Here is a 24,432-nt window from a genome sequence, read left to right on the forward strand (position 1 = left end):
TATAATAACTTCCAATATGAGAAATTTCTACACCACATATGTATGTCTTCAGATCAAGTTGTACTTCCCCTAGGTTGAAAGAGAAAGTCGATGAACAGAATCGATCAATGTGATTTAGAACCTAATCCATTGTTAGGCATGTATTGAACCAACAGACCGTTCTAACTTCTGCATCAATATTTGAAGAATTATATAAACAACTACCTACTTTTGCGTGTACCTGTTTCATTCATTATATTTGTCTCACCTGTGGAAGAAAAGAAAAGAACAAAAGAGAAATTAGGATACTATCCAAGAATTAAACTGTGAGTTATCGGTTAAAAACGTTGGTGGCCGTTTCAATTTTTATCAGGAGAGTTTGGTAAAGGAGATGATCAACCCGATTCGTGCCTTCCTCAAAATTAACCCTTGCTCTCTATATACAATTTTCACACAGTCGTACTCTAACGGAACTATCAACTCTATATTTTCATCTCCTCATCTATCGTATAAAATGACCACTTTGCTTTTTTTCATCTGAAAAAGTCAAATATGTACATCAGTCAGATCTGAAAAACGTTTTCCTCTTCAATTTGAAGGTGATATTGGAAGGATTTACGCAGGTTTGATGAACATTTGGATCTACAGTAGCGACATCTGCGCTGAGCTTTTAATGAAATCTCCCAATTGACCTTCGGATCGGATTTTGCAAAGAATGGATTGCCAATCCCAAACCCCATTCATATGGTTCTTTGTGCAAATTTCGCTGCGTCAATCACGGAGTAGCAACTACGAAATATGTGGTCGTCAATGCTCATGCTCAGGGAATCAAAATCTTCAATATAGATAAAGATAATTTCATTCTCATTTTGGTTACACTCAGGATCAGTACAAACGCAAAACTCACAACGGACAGTTCTGGAAACGATAATGCGATTATCGTTTGTGTTACAGATCACGATCATATGAAATAGCGATAATCTTCGAGCATCATCGTCAGCTGTCGTTACTGAAAATTCCCAATACAATACATATCAAATACCCTTATATATGGATATTTTCGGAACGGAGATGACGTATAGAGATCGAAAATCTATGACCGCCGCCATTTTGAAATCCAAAATGGTGGCCATCGTTTTAAGAAAAAATGTCAAATACAATGCAATAAGGGTATATTTGGAACAGCGGTACAGGGAATCGAAATCAAGATAATGTCATTCTCAGTTTTTGGTACACTCATGATCAGTATACAATCCGAAAAATCACACCGGTCAATTCTGGAAACGATAGTGCGATTATCATTTGTGTTACAGATAATGATCGTATGAAAAAGCGATAATCTCCGATCATAATCATCAACTATCGTCACCGAAAATTCCCCATATAAGACAAGAAAAATAATTTAAAAAAAACTATAATATGGGTATTTTCGGAACGGGGATGACGTAAAGAGATTGATAATCGATGTCGGCCGCCATTTTTTCAATCGAAGATGGCCGCCATCGATTGCAGAAAAACTGTCGAGTACCCGGCTATAGGGTATTTTCAGAACAGGGATGTCATGCAGATGTAGAATCCAAGATGATTGCCATTGGTTTAAGAAACAAACTGTACCCAAAATAGGGTATTTTTGGAACCGGAATGACGTGTAGATGTCGAAAATCGATGTCGGCCACCAAGTTGACTAGTTTATTGACAGTTTTATCTTAAGCGATTGGCCGCCATCTTCGATTCCAAAATGGCGGTATACAACGATTTTCGACATTTACATGTAGTCCCGGTTCCAAAAATACCCGTATTTTAGGGTCTTTGATAGCTTTTTTTAATCAATGGCTGCCAAAATGGTGGCAGACATCGATTTTTGACATCTGCACGTTATTCCAGTTCCAAAAATTCTCATATTGTAGGGTATTTGACAGTTTTCATGAAATCAATGGCCGTCATCTTGGTTTTCAAAATGGCAGCGGACATCAATTTCCAACATTGTACATGTTCATCCCAGTTCGAAAAATACCCATATTGTTGAGTATTGAGTAAAACTATCCATATTGTAGGGTATTTGGCCTCCAGAACAACCAGAACGAAGGCAGTAAGTTCCATGCACAGTGATTGTAATCATATCAGTGGATTGTCGTTTTTGTTGCTGATCATGGTGTGTAACACAAATGATAACCCATGATCTCAGATGTACACTGATCATGATTCCGTTTACTAGTGTTTATATCATCGATCAATGCTGACTTTACTTCTGAAGAAATCATAACAAATAAGCACACGGAATTCGAAAATGTCTGGGTCAAAGCACTTATTGCCGGTGGAATACACATTTTTTCTTCTGTGTATTTTCCACCTAAACATGCCCACAAGCAGTATTTTGAACTATTTTTTTCAAATTGTTGAAACTATAATGTCAAATATGGAACCAGAAGTAAAACTGCATATTTATGGCGACTTCAATCAACGAAACGCAGACTTTATTACAGACATTGAAAATGTATCATTTTTACTCCCGGTCGTAGGTGAAGACGAAACATTACAATTATTATTCGACAAAATATCTTATTTTGGTCCTAATCAAATAAACCATGTAAAAAATCAACAAAACTCATATTTAGACCTTTTTTTTACAAATTGTACTGAAGACTTCTGTGTGGATACATCATTAGCACCTTTATGGAAAAATGAAGTGTTTCACACAGCAATTGAATACTCAATCTTCGTACAAAATTCTTCTTCCTCCAGCGACTGGGAATACGAGGAAGTGCCGGAATACCATAAAGTAAATTACGAAGAAGCCAAACGTAGACTATGTACAATAAATTGGCAAAATTTAATAAGTATTGAAGGAAATGTCGATACTGAAGTAGAAAAATTTCACTCAATTCTTCAAAGCCTAATTTTGGAAACTGTACCATCAAAAAAAAGAAGACGAACACAAAACAATAAACTACCCGCATGGTTCAATCCACAACTGAAAAATTTGAAGAATAAAAAACAGAAAGCTCATAAACTATAAAAAAAAGAAAAAAACTAAAACCAATTTGCGAAACTATCACAACTTATGCAACCAATTAAATACAGCCATCAACTCTGCATATGAGGACTATAACCGCAAAGTCGAAAATGAAGTAAAATCATGTCCTAATAACTTTTTAATTATGTAAACACGAAATTAAAAAGCAGCAATTTTCCTTCGCGAATGAATTTGGATGCAAATGTAGGTGAGAATTCTTCTGAAATTTGCAATCTCTTTGCAAATTTCTTCCATGAAGTATACACAACATTTTCCGAAGAAGATCGTGACCGCGATTTCTATGCATTCATTCCTGAAATTTCTAAAAACATCTCTGTCAACCAACTTCCTCAACGCACTAAAAAACTTAAACGCGTCGAAAGGGTCTGGACCTGACGGCATCGCACCCATATTTTTGAAAAACCTTTCTGAAGAACTCGCATTTCCTCTAGAGCGTCTTTTCAACATGTCTCTGAAAAATGGAAAATTCCCTGAAATTTGGAAATCGTCTTATTTGGTACCTATTTTCAAATCAGGTGCAAAATCAGACATTCGAAATCATTGTGGAATTGCTATCATTTCTTGCAATCGAAAACTTTTTGAATCAATCGTAAACGGCAATATTTTTCAGCAGGTGAAAAATCTAATTACAAGTAAACAGCACGGCATTTTTAAAGGTCGCTCAACTACCTCTAATCTTCTAGAATATGTATCTTTCATTATTAAAGCGTTGGACAGTGGCAAGCACCTTGAAGCGCTATACACCGACTTCAGTAAAGCATTTGACCGCATCGACATACCATTATTAATCCTCAAATTGCAGAAAATAGGAATGGAGCCTGGACTTTTGAATTGGCTTCAATCATACCTAACACATCGTAAACAAATAGTTCGCTTTCAAAATAAACTTTCAGAACCAATTTCAGTCACCTCTGGGGTACCCCAGGGTTCTCATTTAGGCCCACTTCTTTTTATTTTGTACATAAACGACATTTCCCACATACTTAAAAAAATAAAATTGCTTGTATATGCAGACGACATGAAGCTCTTTATGGAAATAAGTAATTCTAGCGATGCAGAAGAATTCCAGAATGAAATCAATATATTCCACACCTGGTGTAGTAAAAGTCTACTTCAACTGAACGTAAAAAAATGTACTTCAATAGCATTTAGCAGAAAAATTGAAACACCGCATATTGAAATATCATTAGGCAACCAAATAGTAGAAAAAAGCAAAATTGTAAGAGATCTAGGTGTAATCCTAGACTCCAAACTAACTTTTATAGAACATTATAATACTATCATTAGTAAAGCAAACAGGATGCTAGGCTTCATCAAAAGGTTCAGTCATAATTTCGAAGACCCATACACTATTAAGCTATTATATACCACATATGTAAGGCCAATTCTGGAATACTGCCACCTAGTATGGAATCCATACATTTCCATTCACGAAGAACGCATAGAATCTGTCCAAAAACAATTCCTTTTATATGCTTTACGTAAATTGAATTGGACTGCATTTCCATTACCATCTTATGAAGCGCGCTGCATGCTCATCAATATACAAACACTTAAGGAGCGCCGCCAATTTGCAATGCTTTTCTTCATCAACGACATTATTTCAATGCGCATAGATTCGGCAGAAATTCTCGCACAATTAAACTTTTACACACCTTGTCGATATCTTAGAACACGGAATTTATTTTCAGAAAAATATCCCAATCAATCGAATGATGCGCCTATATAATTTGCATTGCGGAACTATTGACACTTTGTCCAAGCAGCAAATAAAAACTAAGCTAAAACAGAATAGAATTAATGCATAATATGTAAGTAAACATTGTAATAATCATTGTATGTAGTCTACACTGGCTTGACGAAATGGAAATAAAGGATAAGCACAGGAAGATAGGATTTTCTTGATTCCCTGCTCATGCTCATGTCAAAAGTGTGTTGTCTGAACAAGGCCTAACGTATAAATACATATAAATCGTCAATAAGGATCTCTATGAAAAGTGACGAAATTGTTAAAAAATAAATAAAAAAGACCATGCTTTATAGTTTGGATACCTACCTTTGTTTAGCAAAATGCATAAGCGTGATACAAAACAAATAATATGCAAATAAGATAAACAGTTGGTCGAATCTGCCCACGGTTTTCTGTAGGAACTCGAAAATGTTTATTCTCAAGAAAAATTCTTGTAAATCATGCAAATGTTTACGACGTGGAAAAACAACAAAACACGGAAATCCCTAATCATTGCCTTCAAACCCCTGAGGCAAATCAATTCTTCAATGTCAACAACTATACGCCGTTCCAGCATTGCATTTGCTTGTAAACAGTTTATTATCTACCTGACGAAAGGACAATATTTACTTTCATCAATGCTACTGCCACCAAACAGCAGTCGGCCCACAACCATTTTTGAACACCTCTCTCTCCGTCTCTCGCAATCTCACGCCCAATCACAGCTCTCTGTTTTCCACCAACTTCGACCACTCTCCCATCATCGAAGCCATCGAAGAGAGCGAACGCAGAGATCAAAACAAAACTCCCATCCCAAGCAAAACCCCACAGCCACACAGCACACGAGGGTCTGTTGCTTGCTTTGCTGCCAGGCGCTGCTGTATTCTGTGTATAGGAGGCTAGGTAGATATGAAGCAGTCTCGATTGGAGGGCTTTTCCCACTATTCGAGACAAACCCAAAGCAGTCAGCATTCAGTAGTCAGTCAGCCGGCGAGAAGGTAGCTTGTTAATCGCAGTAGTAAAGACAGCATCATCTCGTGTGACCTACGTGTTGGAGTAGTTCTCGAAATCGGAGATTCGGTCCGGTCAGTCAGGTTCTGTTTCAGTACGTTGCGAGATTTGAACCAGTGCTGACGTCGACGCGATTATACCGGTATCGAGCCAAACGGTTGCAGTGCACGTGTGTTGTTATTGTCGAGCTTTGTTGTATTGTTTGCGTCGCGCGCGTGCCGTTGCGTTGTCATCGTTACCGAAAAGCCTCCCACCACCATGCGTTGAGTCCGGTGGGGGTGGAACTCATTTGCATCTTTCTTGTAAAAAATACTACGAAACGAACGAAACGGATTTACTGAGGTGAAGCAGTGCCGCCTTGGGAAAAAATAACGACTGTTGGAGGTTATTTTGTGCAACTCTTGAAGAAAACAAAAGTGGTTGATGTGACGACGACGACGACGACGTCGATGCCGTTCAGGTGTGTAGCAAGTGCGTGTTCATGACCTTCGTGGCTGTGTGTTGTGTTGCAGAGCAGTGTGTACAGCGTTGAGATTGCTTCGCGTGGATAGTTTATTACACCGGATGGATCGTGCATATCGTTTTGAATATTAATTATATTGGAATAAATATCCAGCAGTAGCAGTGATCGTCGGGATAATTGTCGTTCTGAGAATTCCACCAACGCTGGAGGTTTGGAATTACCCACTGTTGTAGGAGCAGTTTCGATTGAAACTATTTGTTAGCCACAGCAAGTGAAACTGACCGCATTTAGGGAATGCCGGTGCCTCGATACGGTAAATAATACGGAAAGAAGCGTACGACGGCTGAAGATAAACTACCATCGCATGAAAACTAGATCGCAGCAAATGCTTCGACTGTAGCGGGACTCCCCGGTATTCGAAGCAGCAGCAACAGCAGTAGGTACCTTAGCCTCTATCTCTCTCTCTGGCCGAAGACAATCGGATAGACTGCTGCTAGGTGTACAGTTAATTTTTCCGAGCAACTGCATGAATGAAACATTAAACCAAAAGTTATGACAGCAGCTGAGTGGTAGGTGTGGGACATTCAATACACAACGACGACGGTTTCATAAAAAAAAGACCAAAACGTGTGCACTATTAATTTCCTACCCATAAAGTCAGTGATTGAATTTCAATTTCAACAACACAACGACATTGCTGTTGTTGTTATTAATCCCTAGAATTGTTAGTGTTGGTGCTGGAAACAGCAGCAGACAAACGAGTGGCATTTTGGTGGATATTGTGTTTGCATACGAGTGTGTCACGAGCAAGGAAAGTCACAACGAAAGGCATTGTGCTTGATGTTTTTAACTGAAGAGAAAGAAGAAGAAGAAGAAGATTTGTGGTTTACGTGTAACTGAATCCTGTTTTAACGGAAACGGGGAGTTTATGAGAGTCTCCTCAGCACAGGATTATTTACATTGGTGACTAGCAGATCAAGCAGAGTTGCAGACCCTGAAAGGTGAGAATCGATTGCTTTCGGTGTCGCTGTCGTACAGTTTTACAATCATTTAGAATAGACAGGTGTGAGTGTATATATGTATGTCGAGAAGCTGAAGGTGATGATGACAGAGTTGCATCGAAGGTGCTGTTGTTGTTGAAAACAGAAGTGGCTGAGAACGTGAGATAATGGAAATCATTCGCTTCGCGATGAGTTTGTAACGGCAGAGTCGCTTGGCAGGAAATGAGATGGGTTGTATGATTTACAGGTGGACTCATCCGAATTCTACGGGGGTTGGGTGCCGGAAACAAGCGCGAAGGGTGTCATTGAAAACAAATTTGCATCTAAGAATAGACGATTTTGGAACAACATTAGTAGGCTACAGCGGCAATCCTTGGATTGTTGAACGCTTTTAAGTGGACCCTACACGATTGCTTTTATTGACAATAATCGTATTGTCAATACATACTATATTGACGTCAATATATCGAGATTGACAATATTTCTGAATTCACATCATCAATATTATTGTCAATAATTCCTCTTGGCGTCAATATATTGATGCGTGTGGGGTTTGCTTTAGACATCAAGAATTCGATCATGAAAAGATCTGAAGAATATGTAATAAACACCGAAACGTCGGATGAAGGGCAACATTTAATCACTTAATTACTTGAGGACTGCGAAGCCGATATACTCCCGACTATTAAGTTCCTCAGTCGGTAGCATCCAGTGAGAATTTCAGAGTGCAATAGGACCCAGGATTATGGAATTGATAGATCAGGGTGGCCACTGGATTTAAGAAATTAAATTTCCGGTTACAGCCCATAATTATCCCGGTTTTATATGGTAAAATGAAATACTCCAAAATTGCATCAAATTGTTCCATAATTTTAAATAACTTAGTATCGTAAAGCGGAGTGAAGCTGAAAATTGAGGTGATCACTACACCGTTTAATTTTCGTTTCTCAACATTTTGAGGGGGGAATTTTTAGCTCTGAACTTCTGATTTAATTTTATACGTTGGTCTGTCAATATATCTGAGCTTTTCAGGCATCCATTGTTGAGTTTAGGTAAAAGATCCTTCAGCAATTGAAAAAACTAAAAAACTTCCAGAGAGTGAATAAAAAAAGCTCTTCTGGATGAAGTTTGAACAAAGTTGTAAGTCGGAAAAACATCCGGAGAACTTCTAAGAAAAATATTGATTAATTTCTGGCGCAACTTCAGGGGAAAATCCGATGACACACCCAGAGGAAGCCAGAAAAATTTCGGAAATCAGAAGCAAACTCCAGGAGTAGCCATTTCCAGGCGAAGCCAGAAGAAGCTCGGAAAAATCTTCCAATAGCTGTCGGAAAACAGCCTACGGAGAATCATTTATGGAGAAAATTCCAGAGGAAGACACAAGCAAATTCTGGGAGAACTCGAAAGATACATCCGGTAGAAGATTAATGGAACTTTCTGGAGAAGACGAAAGAAACTTCCTGAAGACACTGGAAGAAATTTCCTAAGGTAGATTGGAAGAAACTTCTGGCGAAAGCCGGAAGCCAGAGGGCTTACGGAGCAGTCAAAAGAAACTTGAAGGAGAAGTTGGGAAATTCTGGAGGATCTTAGCACAATATTTCCTTTAATGTTCAAATGATCCAGAAATTTTTCTGATATACATAAAACATTCCAGAAACTCGCAACGTCCTTAAAGTGTTCGGAACATTCCTGAAATACACCGAAATGTATTCGAAGAATATCCCATAATTCCTCGGAGCTCCTTGAAAGTTCTTGCAATTTTCTGGAGTTTAATCAGGCTATTTTGAAGTCCTTTTGATCATCCTCGAAGTACTCGAAGCTTCTCTGATTATAATTAAACTACCGGAAAATCTCTAATCTTCTTCGAAGGTCTCTCGACATTCTGGAAAATTTGAGAATTTCTTAAGTGCTCTCACAATTCTTAAAATTAATGGTAAACCAGCATTAAAGATCTCTGAAAATGTTCTCACAATTTTCTGGTGCTCATGTAAGGGAACATTCGAACATTTTCATGAACCTCTCGGAATTTTTCTGGAATTTTACTAAGTATCTCAGAACTCCAGATTTTTTATATGCTTAAAATTATGGACACTCGAAAATTGACAAAAATTGTAGAACAAGAATTTTTGTTAAATTTTTTGACCATTTTTTCAATACGTTTTTCATGGAATTTATACACAGAACACAATTTTTGAGACATTTGAACCCTTTCGAGCTCGCGTGGTCATGACCACGTTCTATGATTTTTTGCATAAAATCAAAAGTAGTAGACACACTTTCTTCAGCAAAGTTGTAGTCGTGAGTGGAAAAATATGAAAGCACCAGCTTATAGCCAAACTCAAAGGCCTAGATCTCCAAAACCTTATGAAGTTATTATGTTAACGACCACACACAATTTAATGTGGACAGCGACGATACCTTTGGTAACGGATCATGCACTGGCATGTTAATTAAACCCAATTTGACCCAAATTTCTAGATGAATTTGCTTGGTTGCAACATGTTTTAAGTACTACAAACTGTCCAGGACTTCAGACTGTTTGGTCTACTGGATCAACCAAGGTCTGCGCCACGTCGTCAGTGACGACACATACCCAAACATGTTCATTGAGTTTTTGCACATCGATTATGATATATGTTGATGTATATAAGATGTTGAAGGTTTTCCAAATTATCCTGGAGTTTAGATCAAATGGTCTACCAGAATGACTGATACAACGCCCTCAGTTACGAAACAACTCCAAACAGGTTCATAGAGATTATGTACATCGTTTACGTTTCATTTCCATTGTCCAGAAGTCCAGCCCAATTGATCTCCTGGATCAAACAAGGCCTGCGCGATGTCTCCAGTGAAAACACATACCCAAACATGTTCATAGAGTTTTTGCGCATCACTCATAATCTATTTTGAGGTATTTAAGATGCTCAAAAATCTTCATATTTCCCTGGAGTTCAGACCAACTCCCAACAGGTTCATTTGCGTTTCATTTCCTTGTGTATACGATGTTCTCGGTTCTCCAAATTGTACTGGAGTTCAAATTATTTGATCAACTGGATCAACCATGGTCTGCACGATTCCCTCACTGACGACACCTGTCCAAACATTTCCTGCCCAAAGTGTTCGCGCATCACTTATAATCTATTTATATGTTTATAATATGCTCAAGATTCTTCAAATTATCCCTGGAGTTCAGATCAAATGATCTACCAGATCAACGGTGACTAATACAGTGCCCTTAGTTACAAATTAACTCCAAACAGGTTCATAGAGATTATGCACATCATTTAAATTCCAATTCCATGTGTATACGATGTTCCAGATTCTCCAAATTGTCCAGTAGTAACCCCATTTGATCTCCTGGAAAAACTCCTAAAGGGTGATACGGTCAAAATTTGGTCAAGGGAAAACGCGTGTAAATCGGTGAAATCGTTTATTTAAAAAATCAAATTAAATTTCTTTTTCAAGTTCAATTAGTATAAAATTCAGGAAAAATATTCAGTTAGGCTTCCGCTTTTCCAAATCCAAATTGCCGGGCCTTACGCTTGACCCCAGCCATCAGATTTTGTACAGCCACCTTGTCCACCTTCTTCGCCGCAGAAAGCCAGTTTGCCTTGAACTGCTGCTCGCCCTTAGCAGTTTTTTTGGTCTTCTTTAGGTTCCGCTTGACAATAGCCCAGTATTTCTCAATTGGGCGGAGCTCTGGCGTGTTGGGAGGGTTCTTGTCCTTGGGAACCACCTGCACGTTGTTGGCGGCGTACCACTCCATGGCCTTTTTACCGTAATGGCAAGATGCCAAATCCGGCCAAAACAGTACGGAACAACCGTGTTTCTTCAGGAAAGGCAGCAGACGTTTATTCAAACACTCTTTCACGTAAATTTCTTGGTTGACAGTCCCGGAAGCTATGAAAATGCTGCTTTTCAAGCCACAGGTACAGATGGCTTGCCAAACCAGATATTTCTTTGCGAACTTTGACAGTTTCATGTGCTTGAAAACATCTGCTACCTTTCCCCTTCCTTTTGCCGTATAAAACTCCTGTCCCGGAAGCTGCTTGTAGTCGGCTTTGACGTAGGTTTCGTCGTCCATTACCACGCAGTCAAACTTCGTCAGCATCGTCGTGTACAGCCTCCGGGATCGCGCTTTGGCCGTCGTATTTTGTTTATCATCGCGATTTGGAGTCACTACCTTCTTGTAAGTCGATAGTCCGGCTCGTTTTTTGGCTCGATGCACGGTTGTAGACGATACACCCAGCTTATTTGCGGCATCTCGGAGAGAGAGGTTAGGATTTCGCTTGAAACTACCGGCAACTCTCTTTGTCGTCTCAGCGGCTTCCGGTTTTCGATTTCCCCCCGATTCAGACTTCCTGGCTGTCGACAAACGTTCCCCAAACACTTTAATTACATTTGTAACGGTTGATTTGGCAACTTTTAGCGATTTTGCCAACTTTCCTCGCGAGTAGCTCGGATTTTCGCGATGCGCGAGCAAAATTTTGATACGCTGCTCTTCTTGCTTGGACGGCATTTTGACAACTGAAGAGTGAATTCCAAAATCAAAATAGGAGCAACATTCTACACACACACACCTTCAAAATGAGGGGTGTTCAGGTTTTTTAAATGCAAAATTGCAAAGTTGATATTGACCAAATTTTGACCGTATCACCCTTTACCCAAACATGTTCATAGAGTTGTTGCGCATCACTTATAATCTATTAATACTTCAATTTAAGATGCTCAAGGATCTTAAATCTACCATGGAGTTCAGATCAAAAGATCTACCAGATCCACCATGACTTATACAAGACTCTTAGTAACGAAACAACTCCAAACAGGTTCAATTATGTGTGCATATTGTGTTGTAGGTTGTTAAATGATGGCTGTTTGTATGTCGAAACTTGAAGAAGTTGATCGTTTCAGCTGATCAGTGGGGTCAGTAGTAATTGTCCGGACGCGACGTGAACATGTTTGAGTATGTGTTATCGCTGAGGACATCGTCCATGCCTTGGTTGATCCAGGAGATCGAATAATCTGAACTCCAGGACAATTTGGAAAATCAGAAACATTTTATACGCATGGAATTGAAACGTAAATGATGTGCATAATCCCTAAAAAACCTGTTTGGAGTTGCATCGTAACTAAGGGCCTTGTATCAGTCATGGCTGAATGGCTGAGTATATGAACTCCAGGATAATTTGGATAACCCTGAGCATTTTGTATACCTCAAATAGCTAATCCGATATGCACAAAAACTCACTGAACATGTTTGGACAGGTGTCGTCACTAAGAACTCCGTGCAGACCTTGGTTGATCCAATAGATCAAATAGCCTGCACTTCTGAACAATTTGGAAAACCTAGAACATCTTATACACATGGAATTGAAACGTCAATTATGTGCATAATCTGCATGAACTTGTTTTAATATGATTCGTTACTAAAGCGCCTTGTATAAGTCATGGTTGATCTGGTACGATAATTTGATCTGAACTCCAGAATAATTTGGATGACCCAAAACATCCCAAAAAAATTTCTTCCTGATTATTTTTAGGTATTTGTACTTAGGGTGACAGTTAATGCTCTTCCTTTGATACTGATACGTTGATACTCCACACCCGTTCGAACCACACCAAGAAGATGTTTCGTTACTAAAGGCCCCGCATCAATTATTGTTGAACTGGCAGGTCCTTTTATATGAACTCCAGGATAATTTGCAGAACCTTGAGCATCTTATAAACCTCGAAATAGATAATCCGATATGCACAAAAACTCAATGAACATGTTTAGACAGGTGTCGACACTGAGAACGCCGTGCACACCTTGGTTGATCCAATAGATCAAATAGCCTGCACTCCTGAACAATTTGGAGAACTTAGAACTTTTTGAATTGAAACGTAAATGATGTGCATAATCTACATGAACTTGTTTTGATATGATTCGTTACCAAAGGGCCTTGTATAAGTCATGGTTAATCTGGTGCGATAATTTGATCTGAACTCCAGAATAATTTGGACGACCAAAAAAACCCCGAAAGAAAATTTCTTCCTACTTATTTTTAGGTATTTGTACTTAAGGTGAAAGTAAATGCTTTTCCGTTGATACTGACTCCTCACCCGTTCGAACCACACCCAAGTTCAACATGCACCAATACCAACAAGCATTGCAAATTAGCAAATCGGAAGTATTGAAATTTTGACCATATTCGTGAATACAATATTATTGTATAGTAATAATAATTCAGTCATTCCATAGCAAAACCGAGTGGTTCTTAGTATTTCATAAAAACTTGTAGTTTGGTTCCTTATCGCAACATATTAGACTCATATTTTTATATTTTGTCATTAGGGTGACCATTTCCATGTTAGAGTGGTCCAAAAAAACGTGTTTTTTTTTTCAAAAATGACTTTTCAAAAATTTACAACTTTTGAACCACTGGGCCGATTTTAAATATCAAAAATTTAAATGAAAGGTAATTAAAAATACTTTTTAGAAAAAATATAGAGCCTTATTACGGGTTGTCACTTGTCACCGTGAAGTGACATCGGTAATAAGGGCCATAATGATATTAAAAAAAATTAGGCTCTATATTGAAAAACATTGATTGCATTTGTTTTTTTTTATTGTTTTCATGGTTGGTAGTTTTTACATTTTTCCTTGAAAATTTAGGTTTTTTTTACACATCATATCACAAAATCAGCGATGCGTTTATTTCGATTTTGAGTTATATATTTTTGAAGTTTTGGGTTTTCGCTCAATAATTCTATGCGACTAGACTACCATGCGTCTCCATCGATTTATAGCGACTGCTCAAAACATCAAAAATAAAACTCAAAAACGAAAAAAAAACCGTTGATTTTGTGATATAATGTGTAAAAAAAAGCCTAAATTTTCAGGGAAAAATATAAAAGCATATTGTGGCCTCTCTCTACAAAGCATGAAAACCATAAAAAAAAAACAAATGCAATGAATTTAAGATCGTTATATTTTTCCTTAAAAGTATTTTTAATTACCTTTCATTTGATTTTTTTATCTTTGAAATCGGCCCAGTGGTTCAAAAGTTATAAATTTTTGAAAAAAGTAATTTTTGAAAATAAAATGGAAATGGTCACCCTAATGACAAAATGAAAAAAAATACGGGTCTAATATTTTGCGATAAGGAACAAAACTAAATACCAATTTTTACGAAATTCTGAGAACCACTATATTGTTTTGATATCTAATGGCTGAATGCTACTACTAAAATGACAACTTCAATTCCAAAATTCCAAATCCAGGGAAGTCCTGACGAAGATTAGGGAAGTTCTGCCGAATTTCAGGGAACTCCTGCCAAAGTTCAGGGAAGTCCTGCCGATGTTCGGGAAGTCCTTCCGAAGTTCAATAAAGGCCTGGCGAACAGGAAAATCCCTTCGGCAGGACGTCAGGGAAGTATTGCTGAAGTTTAGGAAAGTCCTACTGAAGTTCAGGAAAGTCCTGCTGAAGTTCTAGGAAGTCCTACCAAAGATCAGAGAAGTTCTGCCGAAGTTCAGGGAAATTCTGCCGAAGTTCAGGGAAGTCCTACCGTAGTTCAGGTAAAGCCTGCCGAGGTTCAAGGAAGTCCTGCCATTTCAATTCACGGCAATCAGGGAAGTCCTAATGCAGTTCAGGGAAGTTCTGCCGAAGTTCAAAGATGTTCTGCTGAAGTTAACGAAAATTCTACCGAAGCTCATGAAAGTTCTGCCGAACTTTGGGAAAGTCCTGCCGAAGTTCAGGGAAGTCCTACTGTAGTTCAGGGAAGTCCTACCGTAGTTCAGGTAAGGCCTGCCGAGGTTCAAGGAAGTCCTGCCATTTCAATTCTTGGCAATCAGGGAAGTCCTAATGAAGTTCAGGGAAGTTCTGCCGAAGTTCAAAGAAGTTCTGCTGAATTTCAGGGAAATTCTGCCGAAGCTCAGGAAAGTTCTACCGAACTTTGGAAAAGTCCTGCCGAAGTTCAGGGAAGTCCTACCGTAGTTCAGGGAAGTCCTACCGAGGAACAAGGAAGTTCTGCCATTTCAATTCTTGGCAATCAGGGAAGTCCTGATGAAGTTCAGGGAAGTTCTGCCGAAGTTCGAAGAAGTTCTGCTGGAGTTCAGGGAAATTCTTCCAAAGTTTAGGAAAGTTCTGTCGAACTTTTGGAAAGTCCTGCCGAAGTTCAGGGAAGTCCTACCGTAAATCAGGGAAGTCCTACCGTAGTTCAAAGAAGGCCTGCCGAGGTTCAAGGAAGTCCTGCCATTTCAATTCTTGGCAATCACGTAAGTCGTGATGAAGTTCAGGAAAGTTCTGCCGAAGTTCAAAGAAGTTCTGCTGGAGTTCAGGGAAATTCTTCCAAAGTTCAGGGAAAGCCTGCCGAACTTTGGGAAAGTCCTGCCGAAGTTCAGGGAAGTCCTACCGTAGTTCAGGGAAGGCCTGTCGAGGTTCAAAGAAGTCCTGCCATTTCAATTCTCGGCAATCAGGGAAGTCCTGATGAAGTTCAGGGAAGTTCTGCTGAAGTTCCGGGAAATTCTTCCAAAGTTTAGGAAAGTTCTGTCGAACTTTTGGAAAGTCCTGCCGAAGTTCAGGGAAGTCCTACCGTAAATCAGGGAAATCCTGCCGTAGTTCAGAAAAGGCCTGCCGAGGTACAAGGAAGTCCTGCCATTTCAATTCTTGGCAATCAGGGAAGTCCTGATGAAGTTCAGGGAAGTTCTACCGAAGTCGAAAGAAGTTCTGCTGGAGTTCAGAGAAATTCTGCCGAAGTTCTGGGAAGGCCTGCCGAACTTTGGGAAAGTCCTGCCGAAGTTCAGGGAAGTCCTGCCGTAGTTCAGGGAAGGCTTGCCGAGGTTCAAAGAAGTCCTGCTATTTCAATTCTCGGCAATCAGGGAAGTCCTGATGAAGTTCAGGGAAGTTCTGCTGAAGTTCAGGGAAATTCTTCCAAAGTTTAGGAAAGTTCTGTCGAACTTTTGCAAAGTCCTGCCGAAGTTCAGGGAAGTCCTACCGTAAATCAGGAAAGTCCTGCCGTAGTTCAAAGAAGGTCTGCCGAGGTTCAAGAAAGTCCTGCCATTTCAATTCTTGGCAATCAGGGAAGTCCTAATGAAGTTCAGGGAAGTTCTGCCGAAGTTCAGGAAAGGCCTGCCAAAAGTTAGGAAGGCCTGCTGAGCTTCAGGGAAGTCCTGCCGAAGTTCAGAGAAGTCCAGCCATTTCAATTCTTGGATGTTGTTTTATCTTCACAACGGTGGATACAAGATGGTGAATGATTTTCAAAATTGTGGATTTAAAAATCCGAGTCTTTGATAAAATGTTCGATCTTTCTAAATATAATACTGTTGTAAGCTTATGACTCCATTATTGAAATTGGAAATTTCAATTCCAAAATGTTGGATGATTTTCAAAACTTTGGATTAACTCTTTGTCTGTATCTTGGGATCAATATGACCCCAGGCAATTTTTTCAATCTTGATTGTTCATCAAAACGATTTTTTCTCTGGCATTTTTGCATGCTCAAATCTTCTTGACATGCCTAACTTTTCGTTGAGACATATTTCGAGTTAAATGTAATACCCGTTTTGAAGTATTTTCGCAAGGAACTAAGCTTTATTTTAAAGGTACAGACAAAGGGTTAACGATGGTGGGTCTTCGAGAAAATAGTCGTATAGTTATAATTATTCCAATATTGATATAACAATCACAATTTCAAGATAGAGGATGGATTTCAAAAAAAATAGTTCAATTCATCTAATAATCTTTCAAAAATATCCAGATATATCAGAATACCTCCATCAAATAGCTTGAATTTTTACAGAATATCCTCAAATACTTGTGAAACTACTTGGGAAAATAGAGGGTTTCAAAAATATTACATTTAGCAATGGCAATGATTTAGGAATACTCGTAATTTAGCATTATTTCCACTATTTACTTTCAAGCGCTGATGAAAATCAAGGAGTTCTTGTGATAACGCATTTCAATTATCGATAATTTTAGCAGAATATTTCGAATTGAAATAGGGGAAATGCTGGCTTCGGCAATACCTTAACGCTTAACCTATTATCGTCAAGGGGGTAAAACAAAGTCCTAGAGCACTCAAATTTGGCCAATGGATGCTCTGAAACACAGTGTATCCACATGCCAAAATTGAGCTCTCGAGGACGTTCTTAACCCCCTGACGATAATAGAATAAGGTATTGCCGAAGCCGTCATTTACCTACCAAAAAATATCTTACAATATTCATCAATTATCGCGAACGAAAAACGTCACGCGCGAGCTTGATCATGCTCTCGGTGCTCTCTCGCTAGTTCACTCATGGATCGCCCCTGTCGTGTGGCTTTTTTCGCTTCTCTGTTTTGTGCGCGCGTTCCATATCACATTGGCATTTCACCTGGAGACTGCTTACGCACAGATACATGCAAAAGCCAGTTGATTGCTTAGGAAAACGAAATTTTGGGGTTGCGTTGCAAAACAATGGTTTGTATTGAAATAATGCGTTTTACAGGTATACTGTCTTCGGAGGAAATGTTTCTAACAATATTTTGAAACGATCTACGGAAGTCAAGTATGACCTTTCGTACTAAATACTTGTGCAATTGATGGGTAAAGTTAGTGACCACTATGATTGTGGTTCTACAATTGAACTTTGAAAATGCTTTTCAAAACATTTTAAACAATAAATCAAGCTTGTAAAAAAAGCTACAGAAAGCAATTTTAGTTCTTTAATTTTGCACGTAAGTGTTTTTTTGGATTGAGCGTTGCGTTATTTTGTAAAGAATCGATGAAGTGAGTTATTTTGAACCAATTCACCTTAAATAGCCGTATTCTATCAACAAGCGTTAGTATTTCCTTAAAATATTCTTTTGAAAAAAAATGGGACTGAAAGGGTTAAAATACACAACAGCACACTAACAGAAAATTAAAAAAAAAATAAGAAAAGTTGTTGTTCAACGATTTTTGGCAATTTTGAAGTGTCAATGGTTTTGAACATTCCTAAAATTTGCATTTTACATTATTAAAAAAAATGTGTTTTTGACATTTTTTTTTAATTTTCTTACTTACTTACTTTCTTATTATATTTATATATTTTACATAAAGATATTATGTTTCTCTATAACTTTGTCTCAGACGTCATTTTGATCATAAATTCTGTTTTCGTGCTTCAATTTTTGAGAAAATTTCAAGCACGCGATTTTGATAATTTTGCAACATCTAAAATGGCCGAATCTTAGCAAAAATGTGAATCATTGCCCAAAACAAACATTTGCGCAAGCTTTTAACCGTTGTAGTTGAAGTATAAAGTAACACAACACTTTGATTGAATGTAATAACTCAAAGCGGGAGTAACCGTCAACAATGCTGATGATGGTATAGCACGAAACGCCACCATTTTGCTTCTCTCTGAGATGACTACAGAATAGACGAGAGAAACAAAACATTAGTTGGGTAAAGAAGAGTTGCATAACACACCATCGCCTGGAAATGCTTTCGGCAACGTGTGACTTTAGATAGTGATAAACGTCGCTAGAACCATTCCACAGCCGCAGACAGTATATGGAACAAGTCAAACGGGCACTCTTTTTTGCCTGTGGATTTGAGGACATACCTCAAATCCCCTCATGCATCAATGTATGAGCTAGGTAAAGGAGTGCGCGTTTGATTAGTATTGTCGCACTAATGGCCCTTCGCTCAATTTCAACTTCTGTTCAACTTTCACACTGCCGTACTCTAGCGGAACAATCATAATCATGAAGAGGATAGTTCAGAACTTCATTTAGATAATAAATTATCGCACTAAAGCTTCATGTTGATATTAGTATGGCATTTTCAAATCGGAGACGGTCGCGTCAGATCAATGTGTCATTAGCAGCGAATCCAAACACATAAAACAACCAACGATACAGACAAAACGGTTGCTACGACTACCATGAAAAACTCGCTTTGTAACATAGCTCGATCGGAGTTGTAGAAGGATAATGATATATAGCTTGTCTGCTTTGTTGCAATCAGGCTTGCTTCCACTCACTTGCTATAAAAACACGATTTTCTGAATTTTGAAATCATTAGATGTTATAATAATATTTTGTACTTGTGAGATACAAGAAGAGGTTGAAATGCAAGTGTTTGACACATGAAACCTGTCAAATTTGCTTTCAGATAGTCACAATCAGCGATTTTACGACTCGCGAGCGCTCACGAATCATAAAATCGCGTATTGTAACACTATGGTAGCGAAATTGACAGGTTTTATGAGTCAAACACTTGCCTTTCATCCTCTTCTTGTATCTAACAAGTACAAAATATCATTATAACATCGAATGATTACAACATTCAGAAAATCATTTTTTTATAGCAAGTGAGTGGAAGCAACCCTGGTTGCAATATACATGGATGAGGGCATAGCTTGATCTGAATCGAGAAGAGACATAACAAAAAAATTCCCATTAACACACGTGCGTCATCTTCGGCTTTACTTCGTGAAGCAGCTTGCCAACAATTTGCTCGTTTCCTTCTACCGCCTCGAGTGAGCTGTGTCGCACGGGCTGCTTGTCATGAAAAAAAAGTAAGAAGATTCTATCATTATTGCTTTCCACTTCTGACATAGCGTTATCATTCGGTTTCGTTGATCGCTTGTCATTTAGTCATTTGGAGATATTTTTGATTCCTTGGTCATTAGGCATGCTTTCATACAGATACTAGTTTAATTAAATCATTTTAAATCGGGGATTGATCGTAGAATATTTCAACGTTAAGTTTGATCCCTGTGACAGACATTTACAGCATTTTACAAATTTAATCTGGTATAAAAATCAACGTACTAAATTAAATTAATTTTGGTAGAAAAATTATTTTGTCAATGGAAATGTTTTCACTTGTGCTTCGGTAAGCAGGCAAAAAACTGCTTTTGATTCTACAAAAAATAATGACGTCATCTTTCACTTTAATCTAGTACCTCGAATTGTACTTTTTCAGTTATACCAACCGGTGGCAACTAACGATTTTAAATTGGCTCACTACTTCGCTAACCTATTGGTTCCAAGCACATCGATTAAAGTACCCCATTCCAGTCGAAATTCTAGTACAACCTATATTCCAAATATACTATATATATAACCTTCAACTTAGCATACTTTAATTCAAATCTCTCTCCCTTTATCTTTAATTACCCGCCACATTTGTCACGAAAAAGAACCACAGCTGGCACGCACGTTTTAGTTCCAGAGTCCTGTCGATGCGTCTAAGCTCTGATGTGGAACGGATTTTCCTTTTTACCTCTATAATGATGTTAAAAATAAATGTTTCATTCTTTCGAAGAGATTTCAGTTTCTTAAAGAGAACACACGATTTCATACAAATACATGACATGCTCCATTTTCACGTCCATAACTGCTTGAAATCGCAAACGAATGAAATTTCAAATCCTACTATCGACACAAGCTGATATTGACACACACTTTAAAACAAAAATACTTGACCATATACCCATTTTACCCATTGAGAATTGCATATTTGTGAAATCGGTGACAGTTATTCTGGAACATCATGTACTATTTAATCTAGTACCTCAAATTGTGTGGATTAAATTAGTAGAACGGTACAACAATCATGTCTGTCGATGCATAAGACTTATGCCAACATACAAAGTACACCGTTGGACTCTAGTTGTAATCTAGTACGTCAAACAGTACAAATTTTCCTCAAAAAAACATGTCCCAACCCATTTTTTGAGGCTGGCGGGTATGAAAATCTTTAAATCGATTTATTTCCATTAATACGGCTCTAATCGAGATTTGGAGCGTTTTTGGGTGTCAAAAAATTTTCCTCAAGAAACATGTCCCAACCCATTTTTTTAGGCTGGCGGGTATGAAAATCTTTAAATCGATTTATTTCCGTTAATACGGCTCTAATCGAGATTTGGAGCGGTTTTGGGTGTCAAAAAAATTTTCCTCGAAAAACATGTCCCAACCCATTTTTTCAGGCGGCGGGTATGAAAATCTTTAAATCGATTTATCTCCGTTAATACGGCTCTAATCGAGATTTGGAGCGTTTTTGGGTGTCAAAAAATTTTTCCTCAAAAAACATGTCCCAACCCGATTTTTTCAGGCTGGCGGGTATGAAAATCTTTAAATCGATTTATTTCCGTTAATACGGCTCTAATCGAGATTTGGAGCGTTTTTAGGTGTCAAAAAAAAAAATTCCTCAAAAAACATGTCCCAACCCATTTTTTCAGGCTGGCGGGTATGAAAATCTTTAAATCGATTTATCTCCGTTAATACGGCTCTAATCGAGATTTGGAGCGTTTTTAGGTGTCAAAAAAAAAATCCTCAAAAAACATGTCCCAACCCATTTTTTCAGGCTGGCGGGTATGAAAATCTTTAAATCGATTTATCTCTGTTAATACGGCTCTAATCGAGATTTGGAGCGTTTTTAGGTGTCAAAAAAAAATTTCCTCAAAAAACATGTCCCAACCCATTTTTTCAGGCTGGCGGGTATGAAAATCTTTAAATCGATTTATCTCCGTTAATACGGCTCTAATCGAGATTTGGAGCGTTTTTGGGTGTCAAAAAAATTTTCCTCAAAAAACATGTCCCAACCCATTTTTTTAGGCTGGCGGGTATGAAAATCTTTAAATCGATTTATTTCCGTTAATACGGCTCTAATCGAGATTTGGAGCGTTTTTGGGTGTCAAAAAAATTTTCCTCAAAAAACATGTCCCAACCCATTTTTTCAGGCTGGCGGGTATGAAAATCTTTAAATCGATTTATCTGTGTTAATACGGCTCTAATCGAGATTTGGAGCGTTTTTGGGTGTCAAAAAAAATTTTCCTCAAAAAACATGTCCTAACCCATTTTTTCAGGCTGGCGGGCCTAAAGGAGTACAACGTTAGTACAACCAACAATCAACAATTGTAAATTGAATCATTACTTGACTATCCCATTGGTCCCAAGTTCATCTATCAGCGAACCCCATTATCGTACTAGAATCTGTCAAAATATGTGTTAGTTTTGATTCGTCTTATAAATTTGACAGAGTTTAATAAGGGGCTCTTCGATGTTCCTGCGTTTCGAGAGGTACTTCAATTAGCTTGGGACCGAAGGTCTGGTACTTCCTGGGCCAAAAGATTGAGCAAATTTCTTCAGGACCCCCTGGTCTTAGTGTGATACCATCGGCAGACATGATTGTAGTACCGTTGTACTCCTTTAATCCAGTACCTCAAACAACGTACTAGATTAAATAAGTATAAAAGTACTACAACCATATCTGTCGAAGGCAACCGGTGGAATCTAACGATTTTAAATTGGCTCACACTGAACTAGCCTATCGGTCTCAAACAAATCGATTAACGTACCCCATTCTAGTCGAAATTCTAGTACTACACTATTCTTGTTTTGATTCGCTAAGAAAGTTTGACAGATAAAATGAGGGTTTCGTGGATTTTCCTATGTTTCGAGGGGTGCATCGATTAGCTTTAGACCGAAGAGAGTACCAGAGCTGAGCCAAAAAGTTGAGAACGTTTCTTCGGGACCGTCTGGTCTTAGAGCTACCTCTATGGTTGTAGTACCGTTATATTTATTAGGTAACTCTAAGACCAGAAGGTCCCGAAGAAACGTGCTCAACTTTTTTGCTTAGCTCATTACTGTAATCCAGTAATGCAAACGACCTACTAGATTAAATAAGTACAACGTCTGTCTTAGGTATTAGTCTATGGTACAACGGTGAACTTTGTATGTCTGTCGATGGCACTGCAGTATGCATCCTATTTTGGATTTGATCTCAATACTTATATTGCCCGTTCAACTGAAAACCCACGTGAAGTTTTCGCTGACAGTACTTCTTCTCATGCTTCGAAAGTGTAGCTTCTCATCGCAACTCACTCACGGCGCTCGGATGTTAGTGGTGCGAGGATAATACACCTATCAACAAGTGTATTGTTCAGAACGAACTCAAATTTTGCGCGAATTTCATGCGAAGAAACCACGGCGTATGAATAATTCAAGATCAGAAAACATTTGTGGATCACTATCAATTCAAAGGCGAAAGTGAACCCGAGCACGAACGTTGCCTCGCATGCCAATCTCAGACACGCGAAGCCCCAATCTCATCCTCAAACCGTCCGATTCCGTCCCATTGTAACAACAACATAACCTTTAACCTCTCGCACTTGAAATCTGCTCTCCGGGCTCCACAAACAGTTAGCGCCAGCCTGCAGCTCACTTTCAAAAAGAAGACAAAAAATAGCTCTTATTCAAGATGATTGAAAGAAGATATCCCCGTAATTACGCCACTAATAACCCGTAAATAATCCACATAAGAGGGCGCTCACATTGCCACTAATACAGACTCAACGTAAATTGGCCTCTTCAATCGGAACCTGTGCACTGCTGGCGGCGGCGGCGGCGGCGGCGGCGGTGGTAATAATGAGACGATGGATATGGATGGATGGTAGAGGCAAGCAAACTCCACGAATTTGGATAGGATTCGATGGGAATCGACGAGGAAAGCACAACCATAGAGTGATGATGTTCATCACGAAAAATTGATGATCATCTTTTTCTATTTTCCACATTTTCAAGCCCTTTCGCTTCCGACTGGTTTCAGCTTCGAAAAAAAAAAGAAAAATTGCATTCATCTGTAAATAATGTGGGAATATTTGCCATGGTTGCAGAGACACCTTGCAGAGTAGAGACCCGACCGAGAGACAACAGAATAGGTGCTTCACTGTAGTACTAGTTTCCAGCGCCTTCTTCCATCTCTGTCATCCATCCTCGTTAGTTAAGGTTAGTTTATGGGACCGAAAGAAAAAGTACCTACCTACCACTTCAGAAAACAATCGAACGTGTGAAGACTAAGCACTTTTTACTACTTTATCACAATGGCGCATGGTGCTTCGGAAGAAAGGGAAGACGTGTGCAAACTGGGCCACCTACCTCTCTCTCTCTCTCTTTCTCTCTTGTGAAACACAGTGATAACGAACTCCGGAAAGGAGTCCGCCTTTTGAAAGCTCCTATTCAACTTCGAAAACATTCCTCTCCACAGAATCAGCAAGTTTTTCAAGTGCACAGATTGATTTGTTTCCTTTCTTCTTTGGCTGCACCGGCGGCACGCGGAGGAGGAGAATGTGTGTCATCAGCAATCGGTGCTAGATCGAGCGAGGGACACGGAGGAACGTACACAAAAGACACCATGTTCTCTTTGATGTGACGACGAAGGAAAATGCCTTTGGCGATCAAAGTTTGCCATGAGAGAAA

At 38.7% G+C, this 24,432-nt stretch overlaps 2 protein-coding genes across 5 annotated transcripts in view; one reads left to right on the forward strand and one right to left on the reverse strand.

Moving 5' to 3' along the window:
* The window catches only part of Lerp (lysosomal enzyme receptor protein), a 483,866-nt gene that overhangs the window by 248,525 nt on the left and 210,909 nt on the right, over positions 1-24,432 (reverse strand). The window lies entirely within an intron of this gene.
* Positions 5,652-24,432, forward strand: part of LOC135698737 (protein toll-like) — a 183,707-nt gene continuing 164,926 nt past the window's right edge. Inside the window, exon 1 of the mRNA XM_065218838.1 lies at positions 5,652-7,217. The gene's annotated coding sequence lies outside the window, so the exon portion shown is untranslated. The remainder of the gene's footprint in view (positions 7,218-24,432) is intronic.

Source organism: Ochlerotatus camptorhynchus, unplaced genomic scaffold (assembly GCF_037179485.1).
Source record: "Ochlerotatus camptorhynchus isolate MF236.1 unplaced genomic scaffold, CSIRO-AGI_Acam_v1.1 ptg000094l, whole genome shotgun sequence".
Classification (NCBI taxonomy): domain Eukaryota; kingdom Metazoa; phylum Arthropoda; class Insecta; order Diptera; family Culicidae; genus Ochlerotatus; species Ochlerotatus camptorhynchus.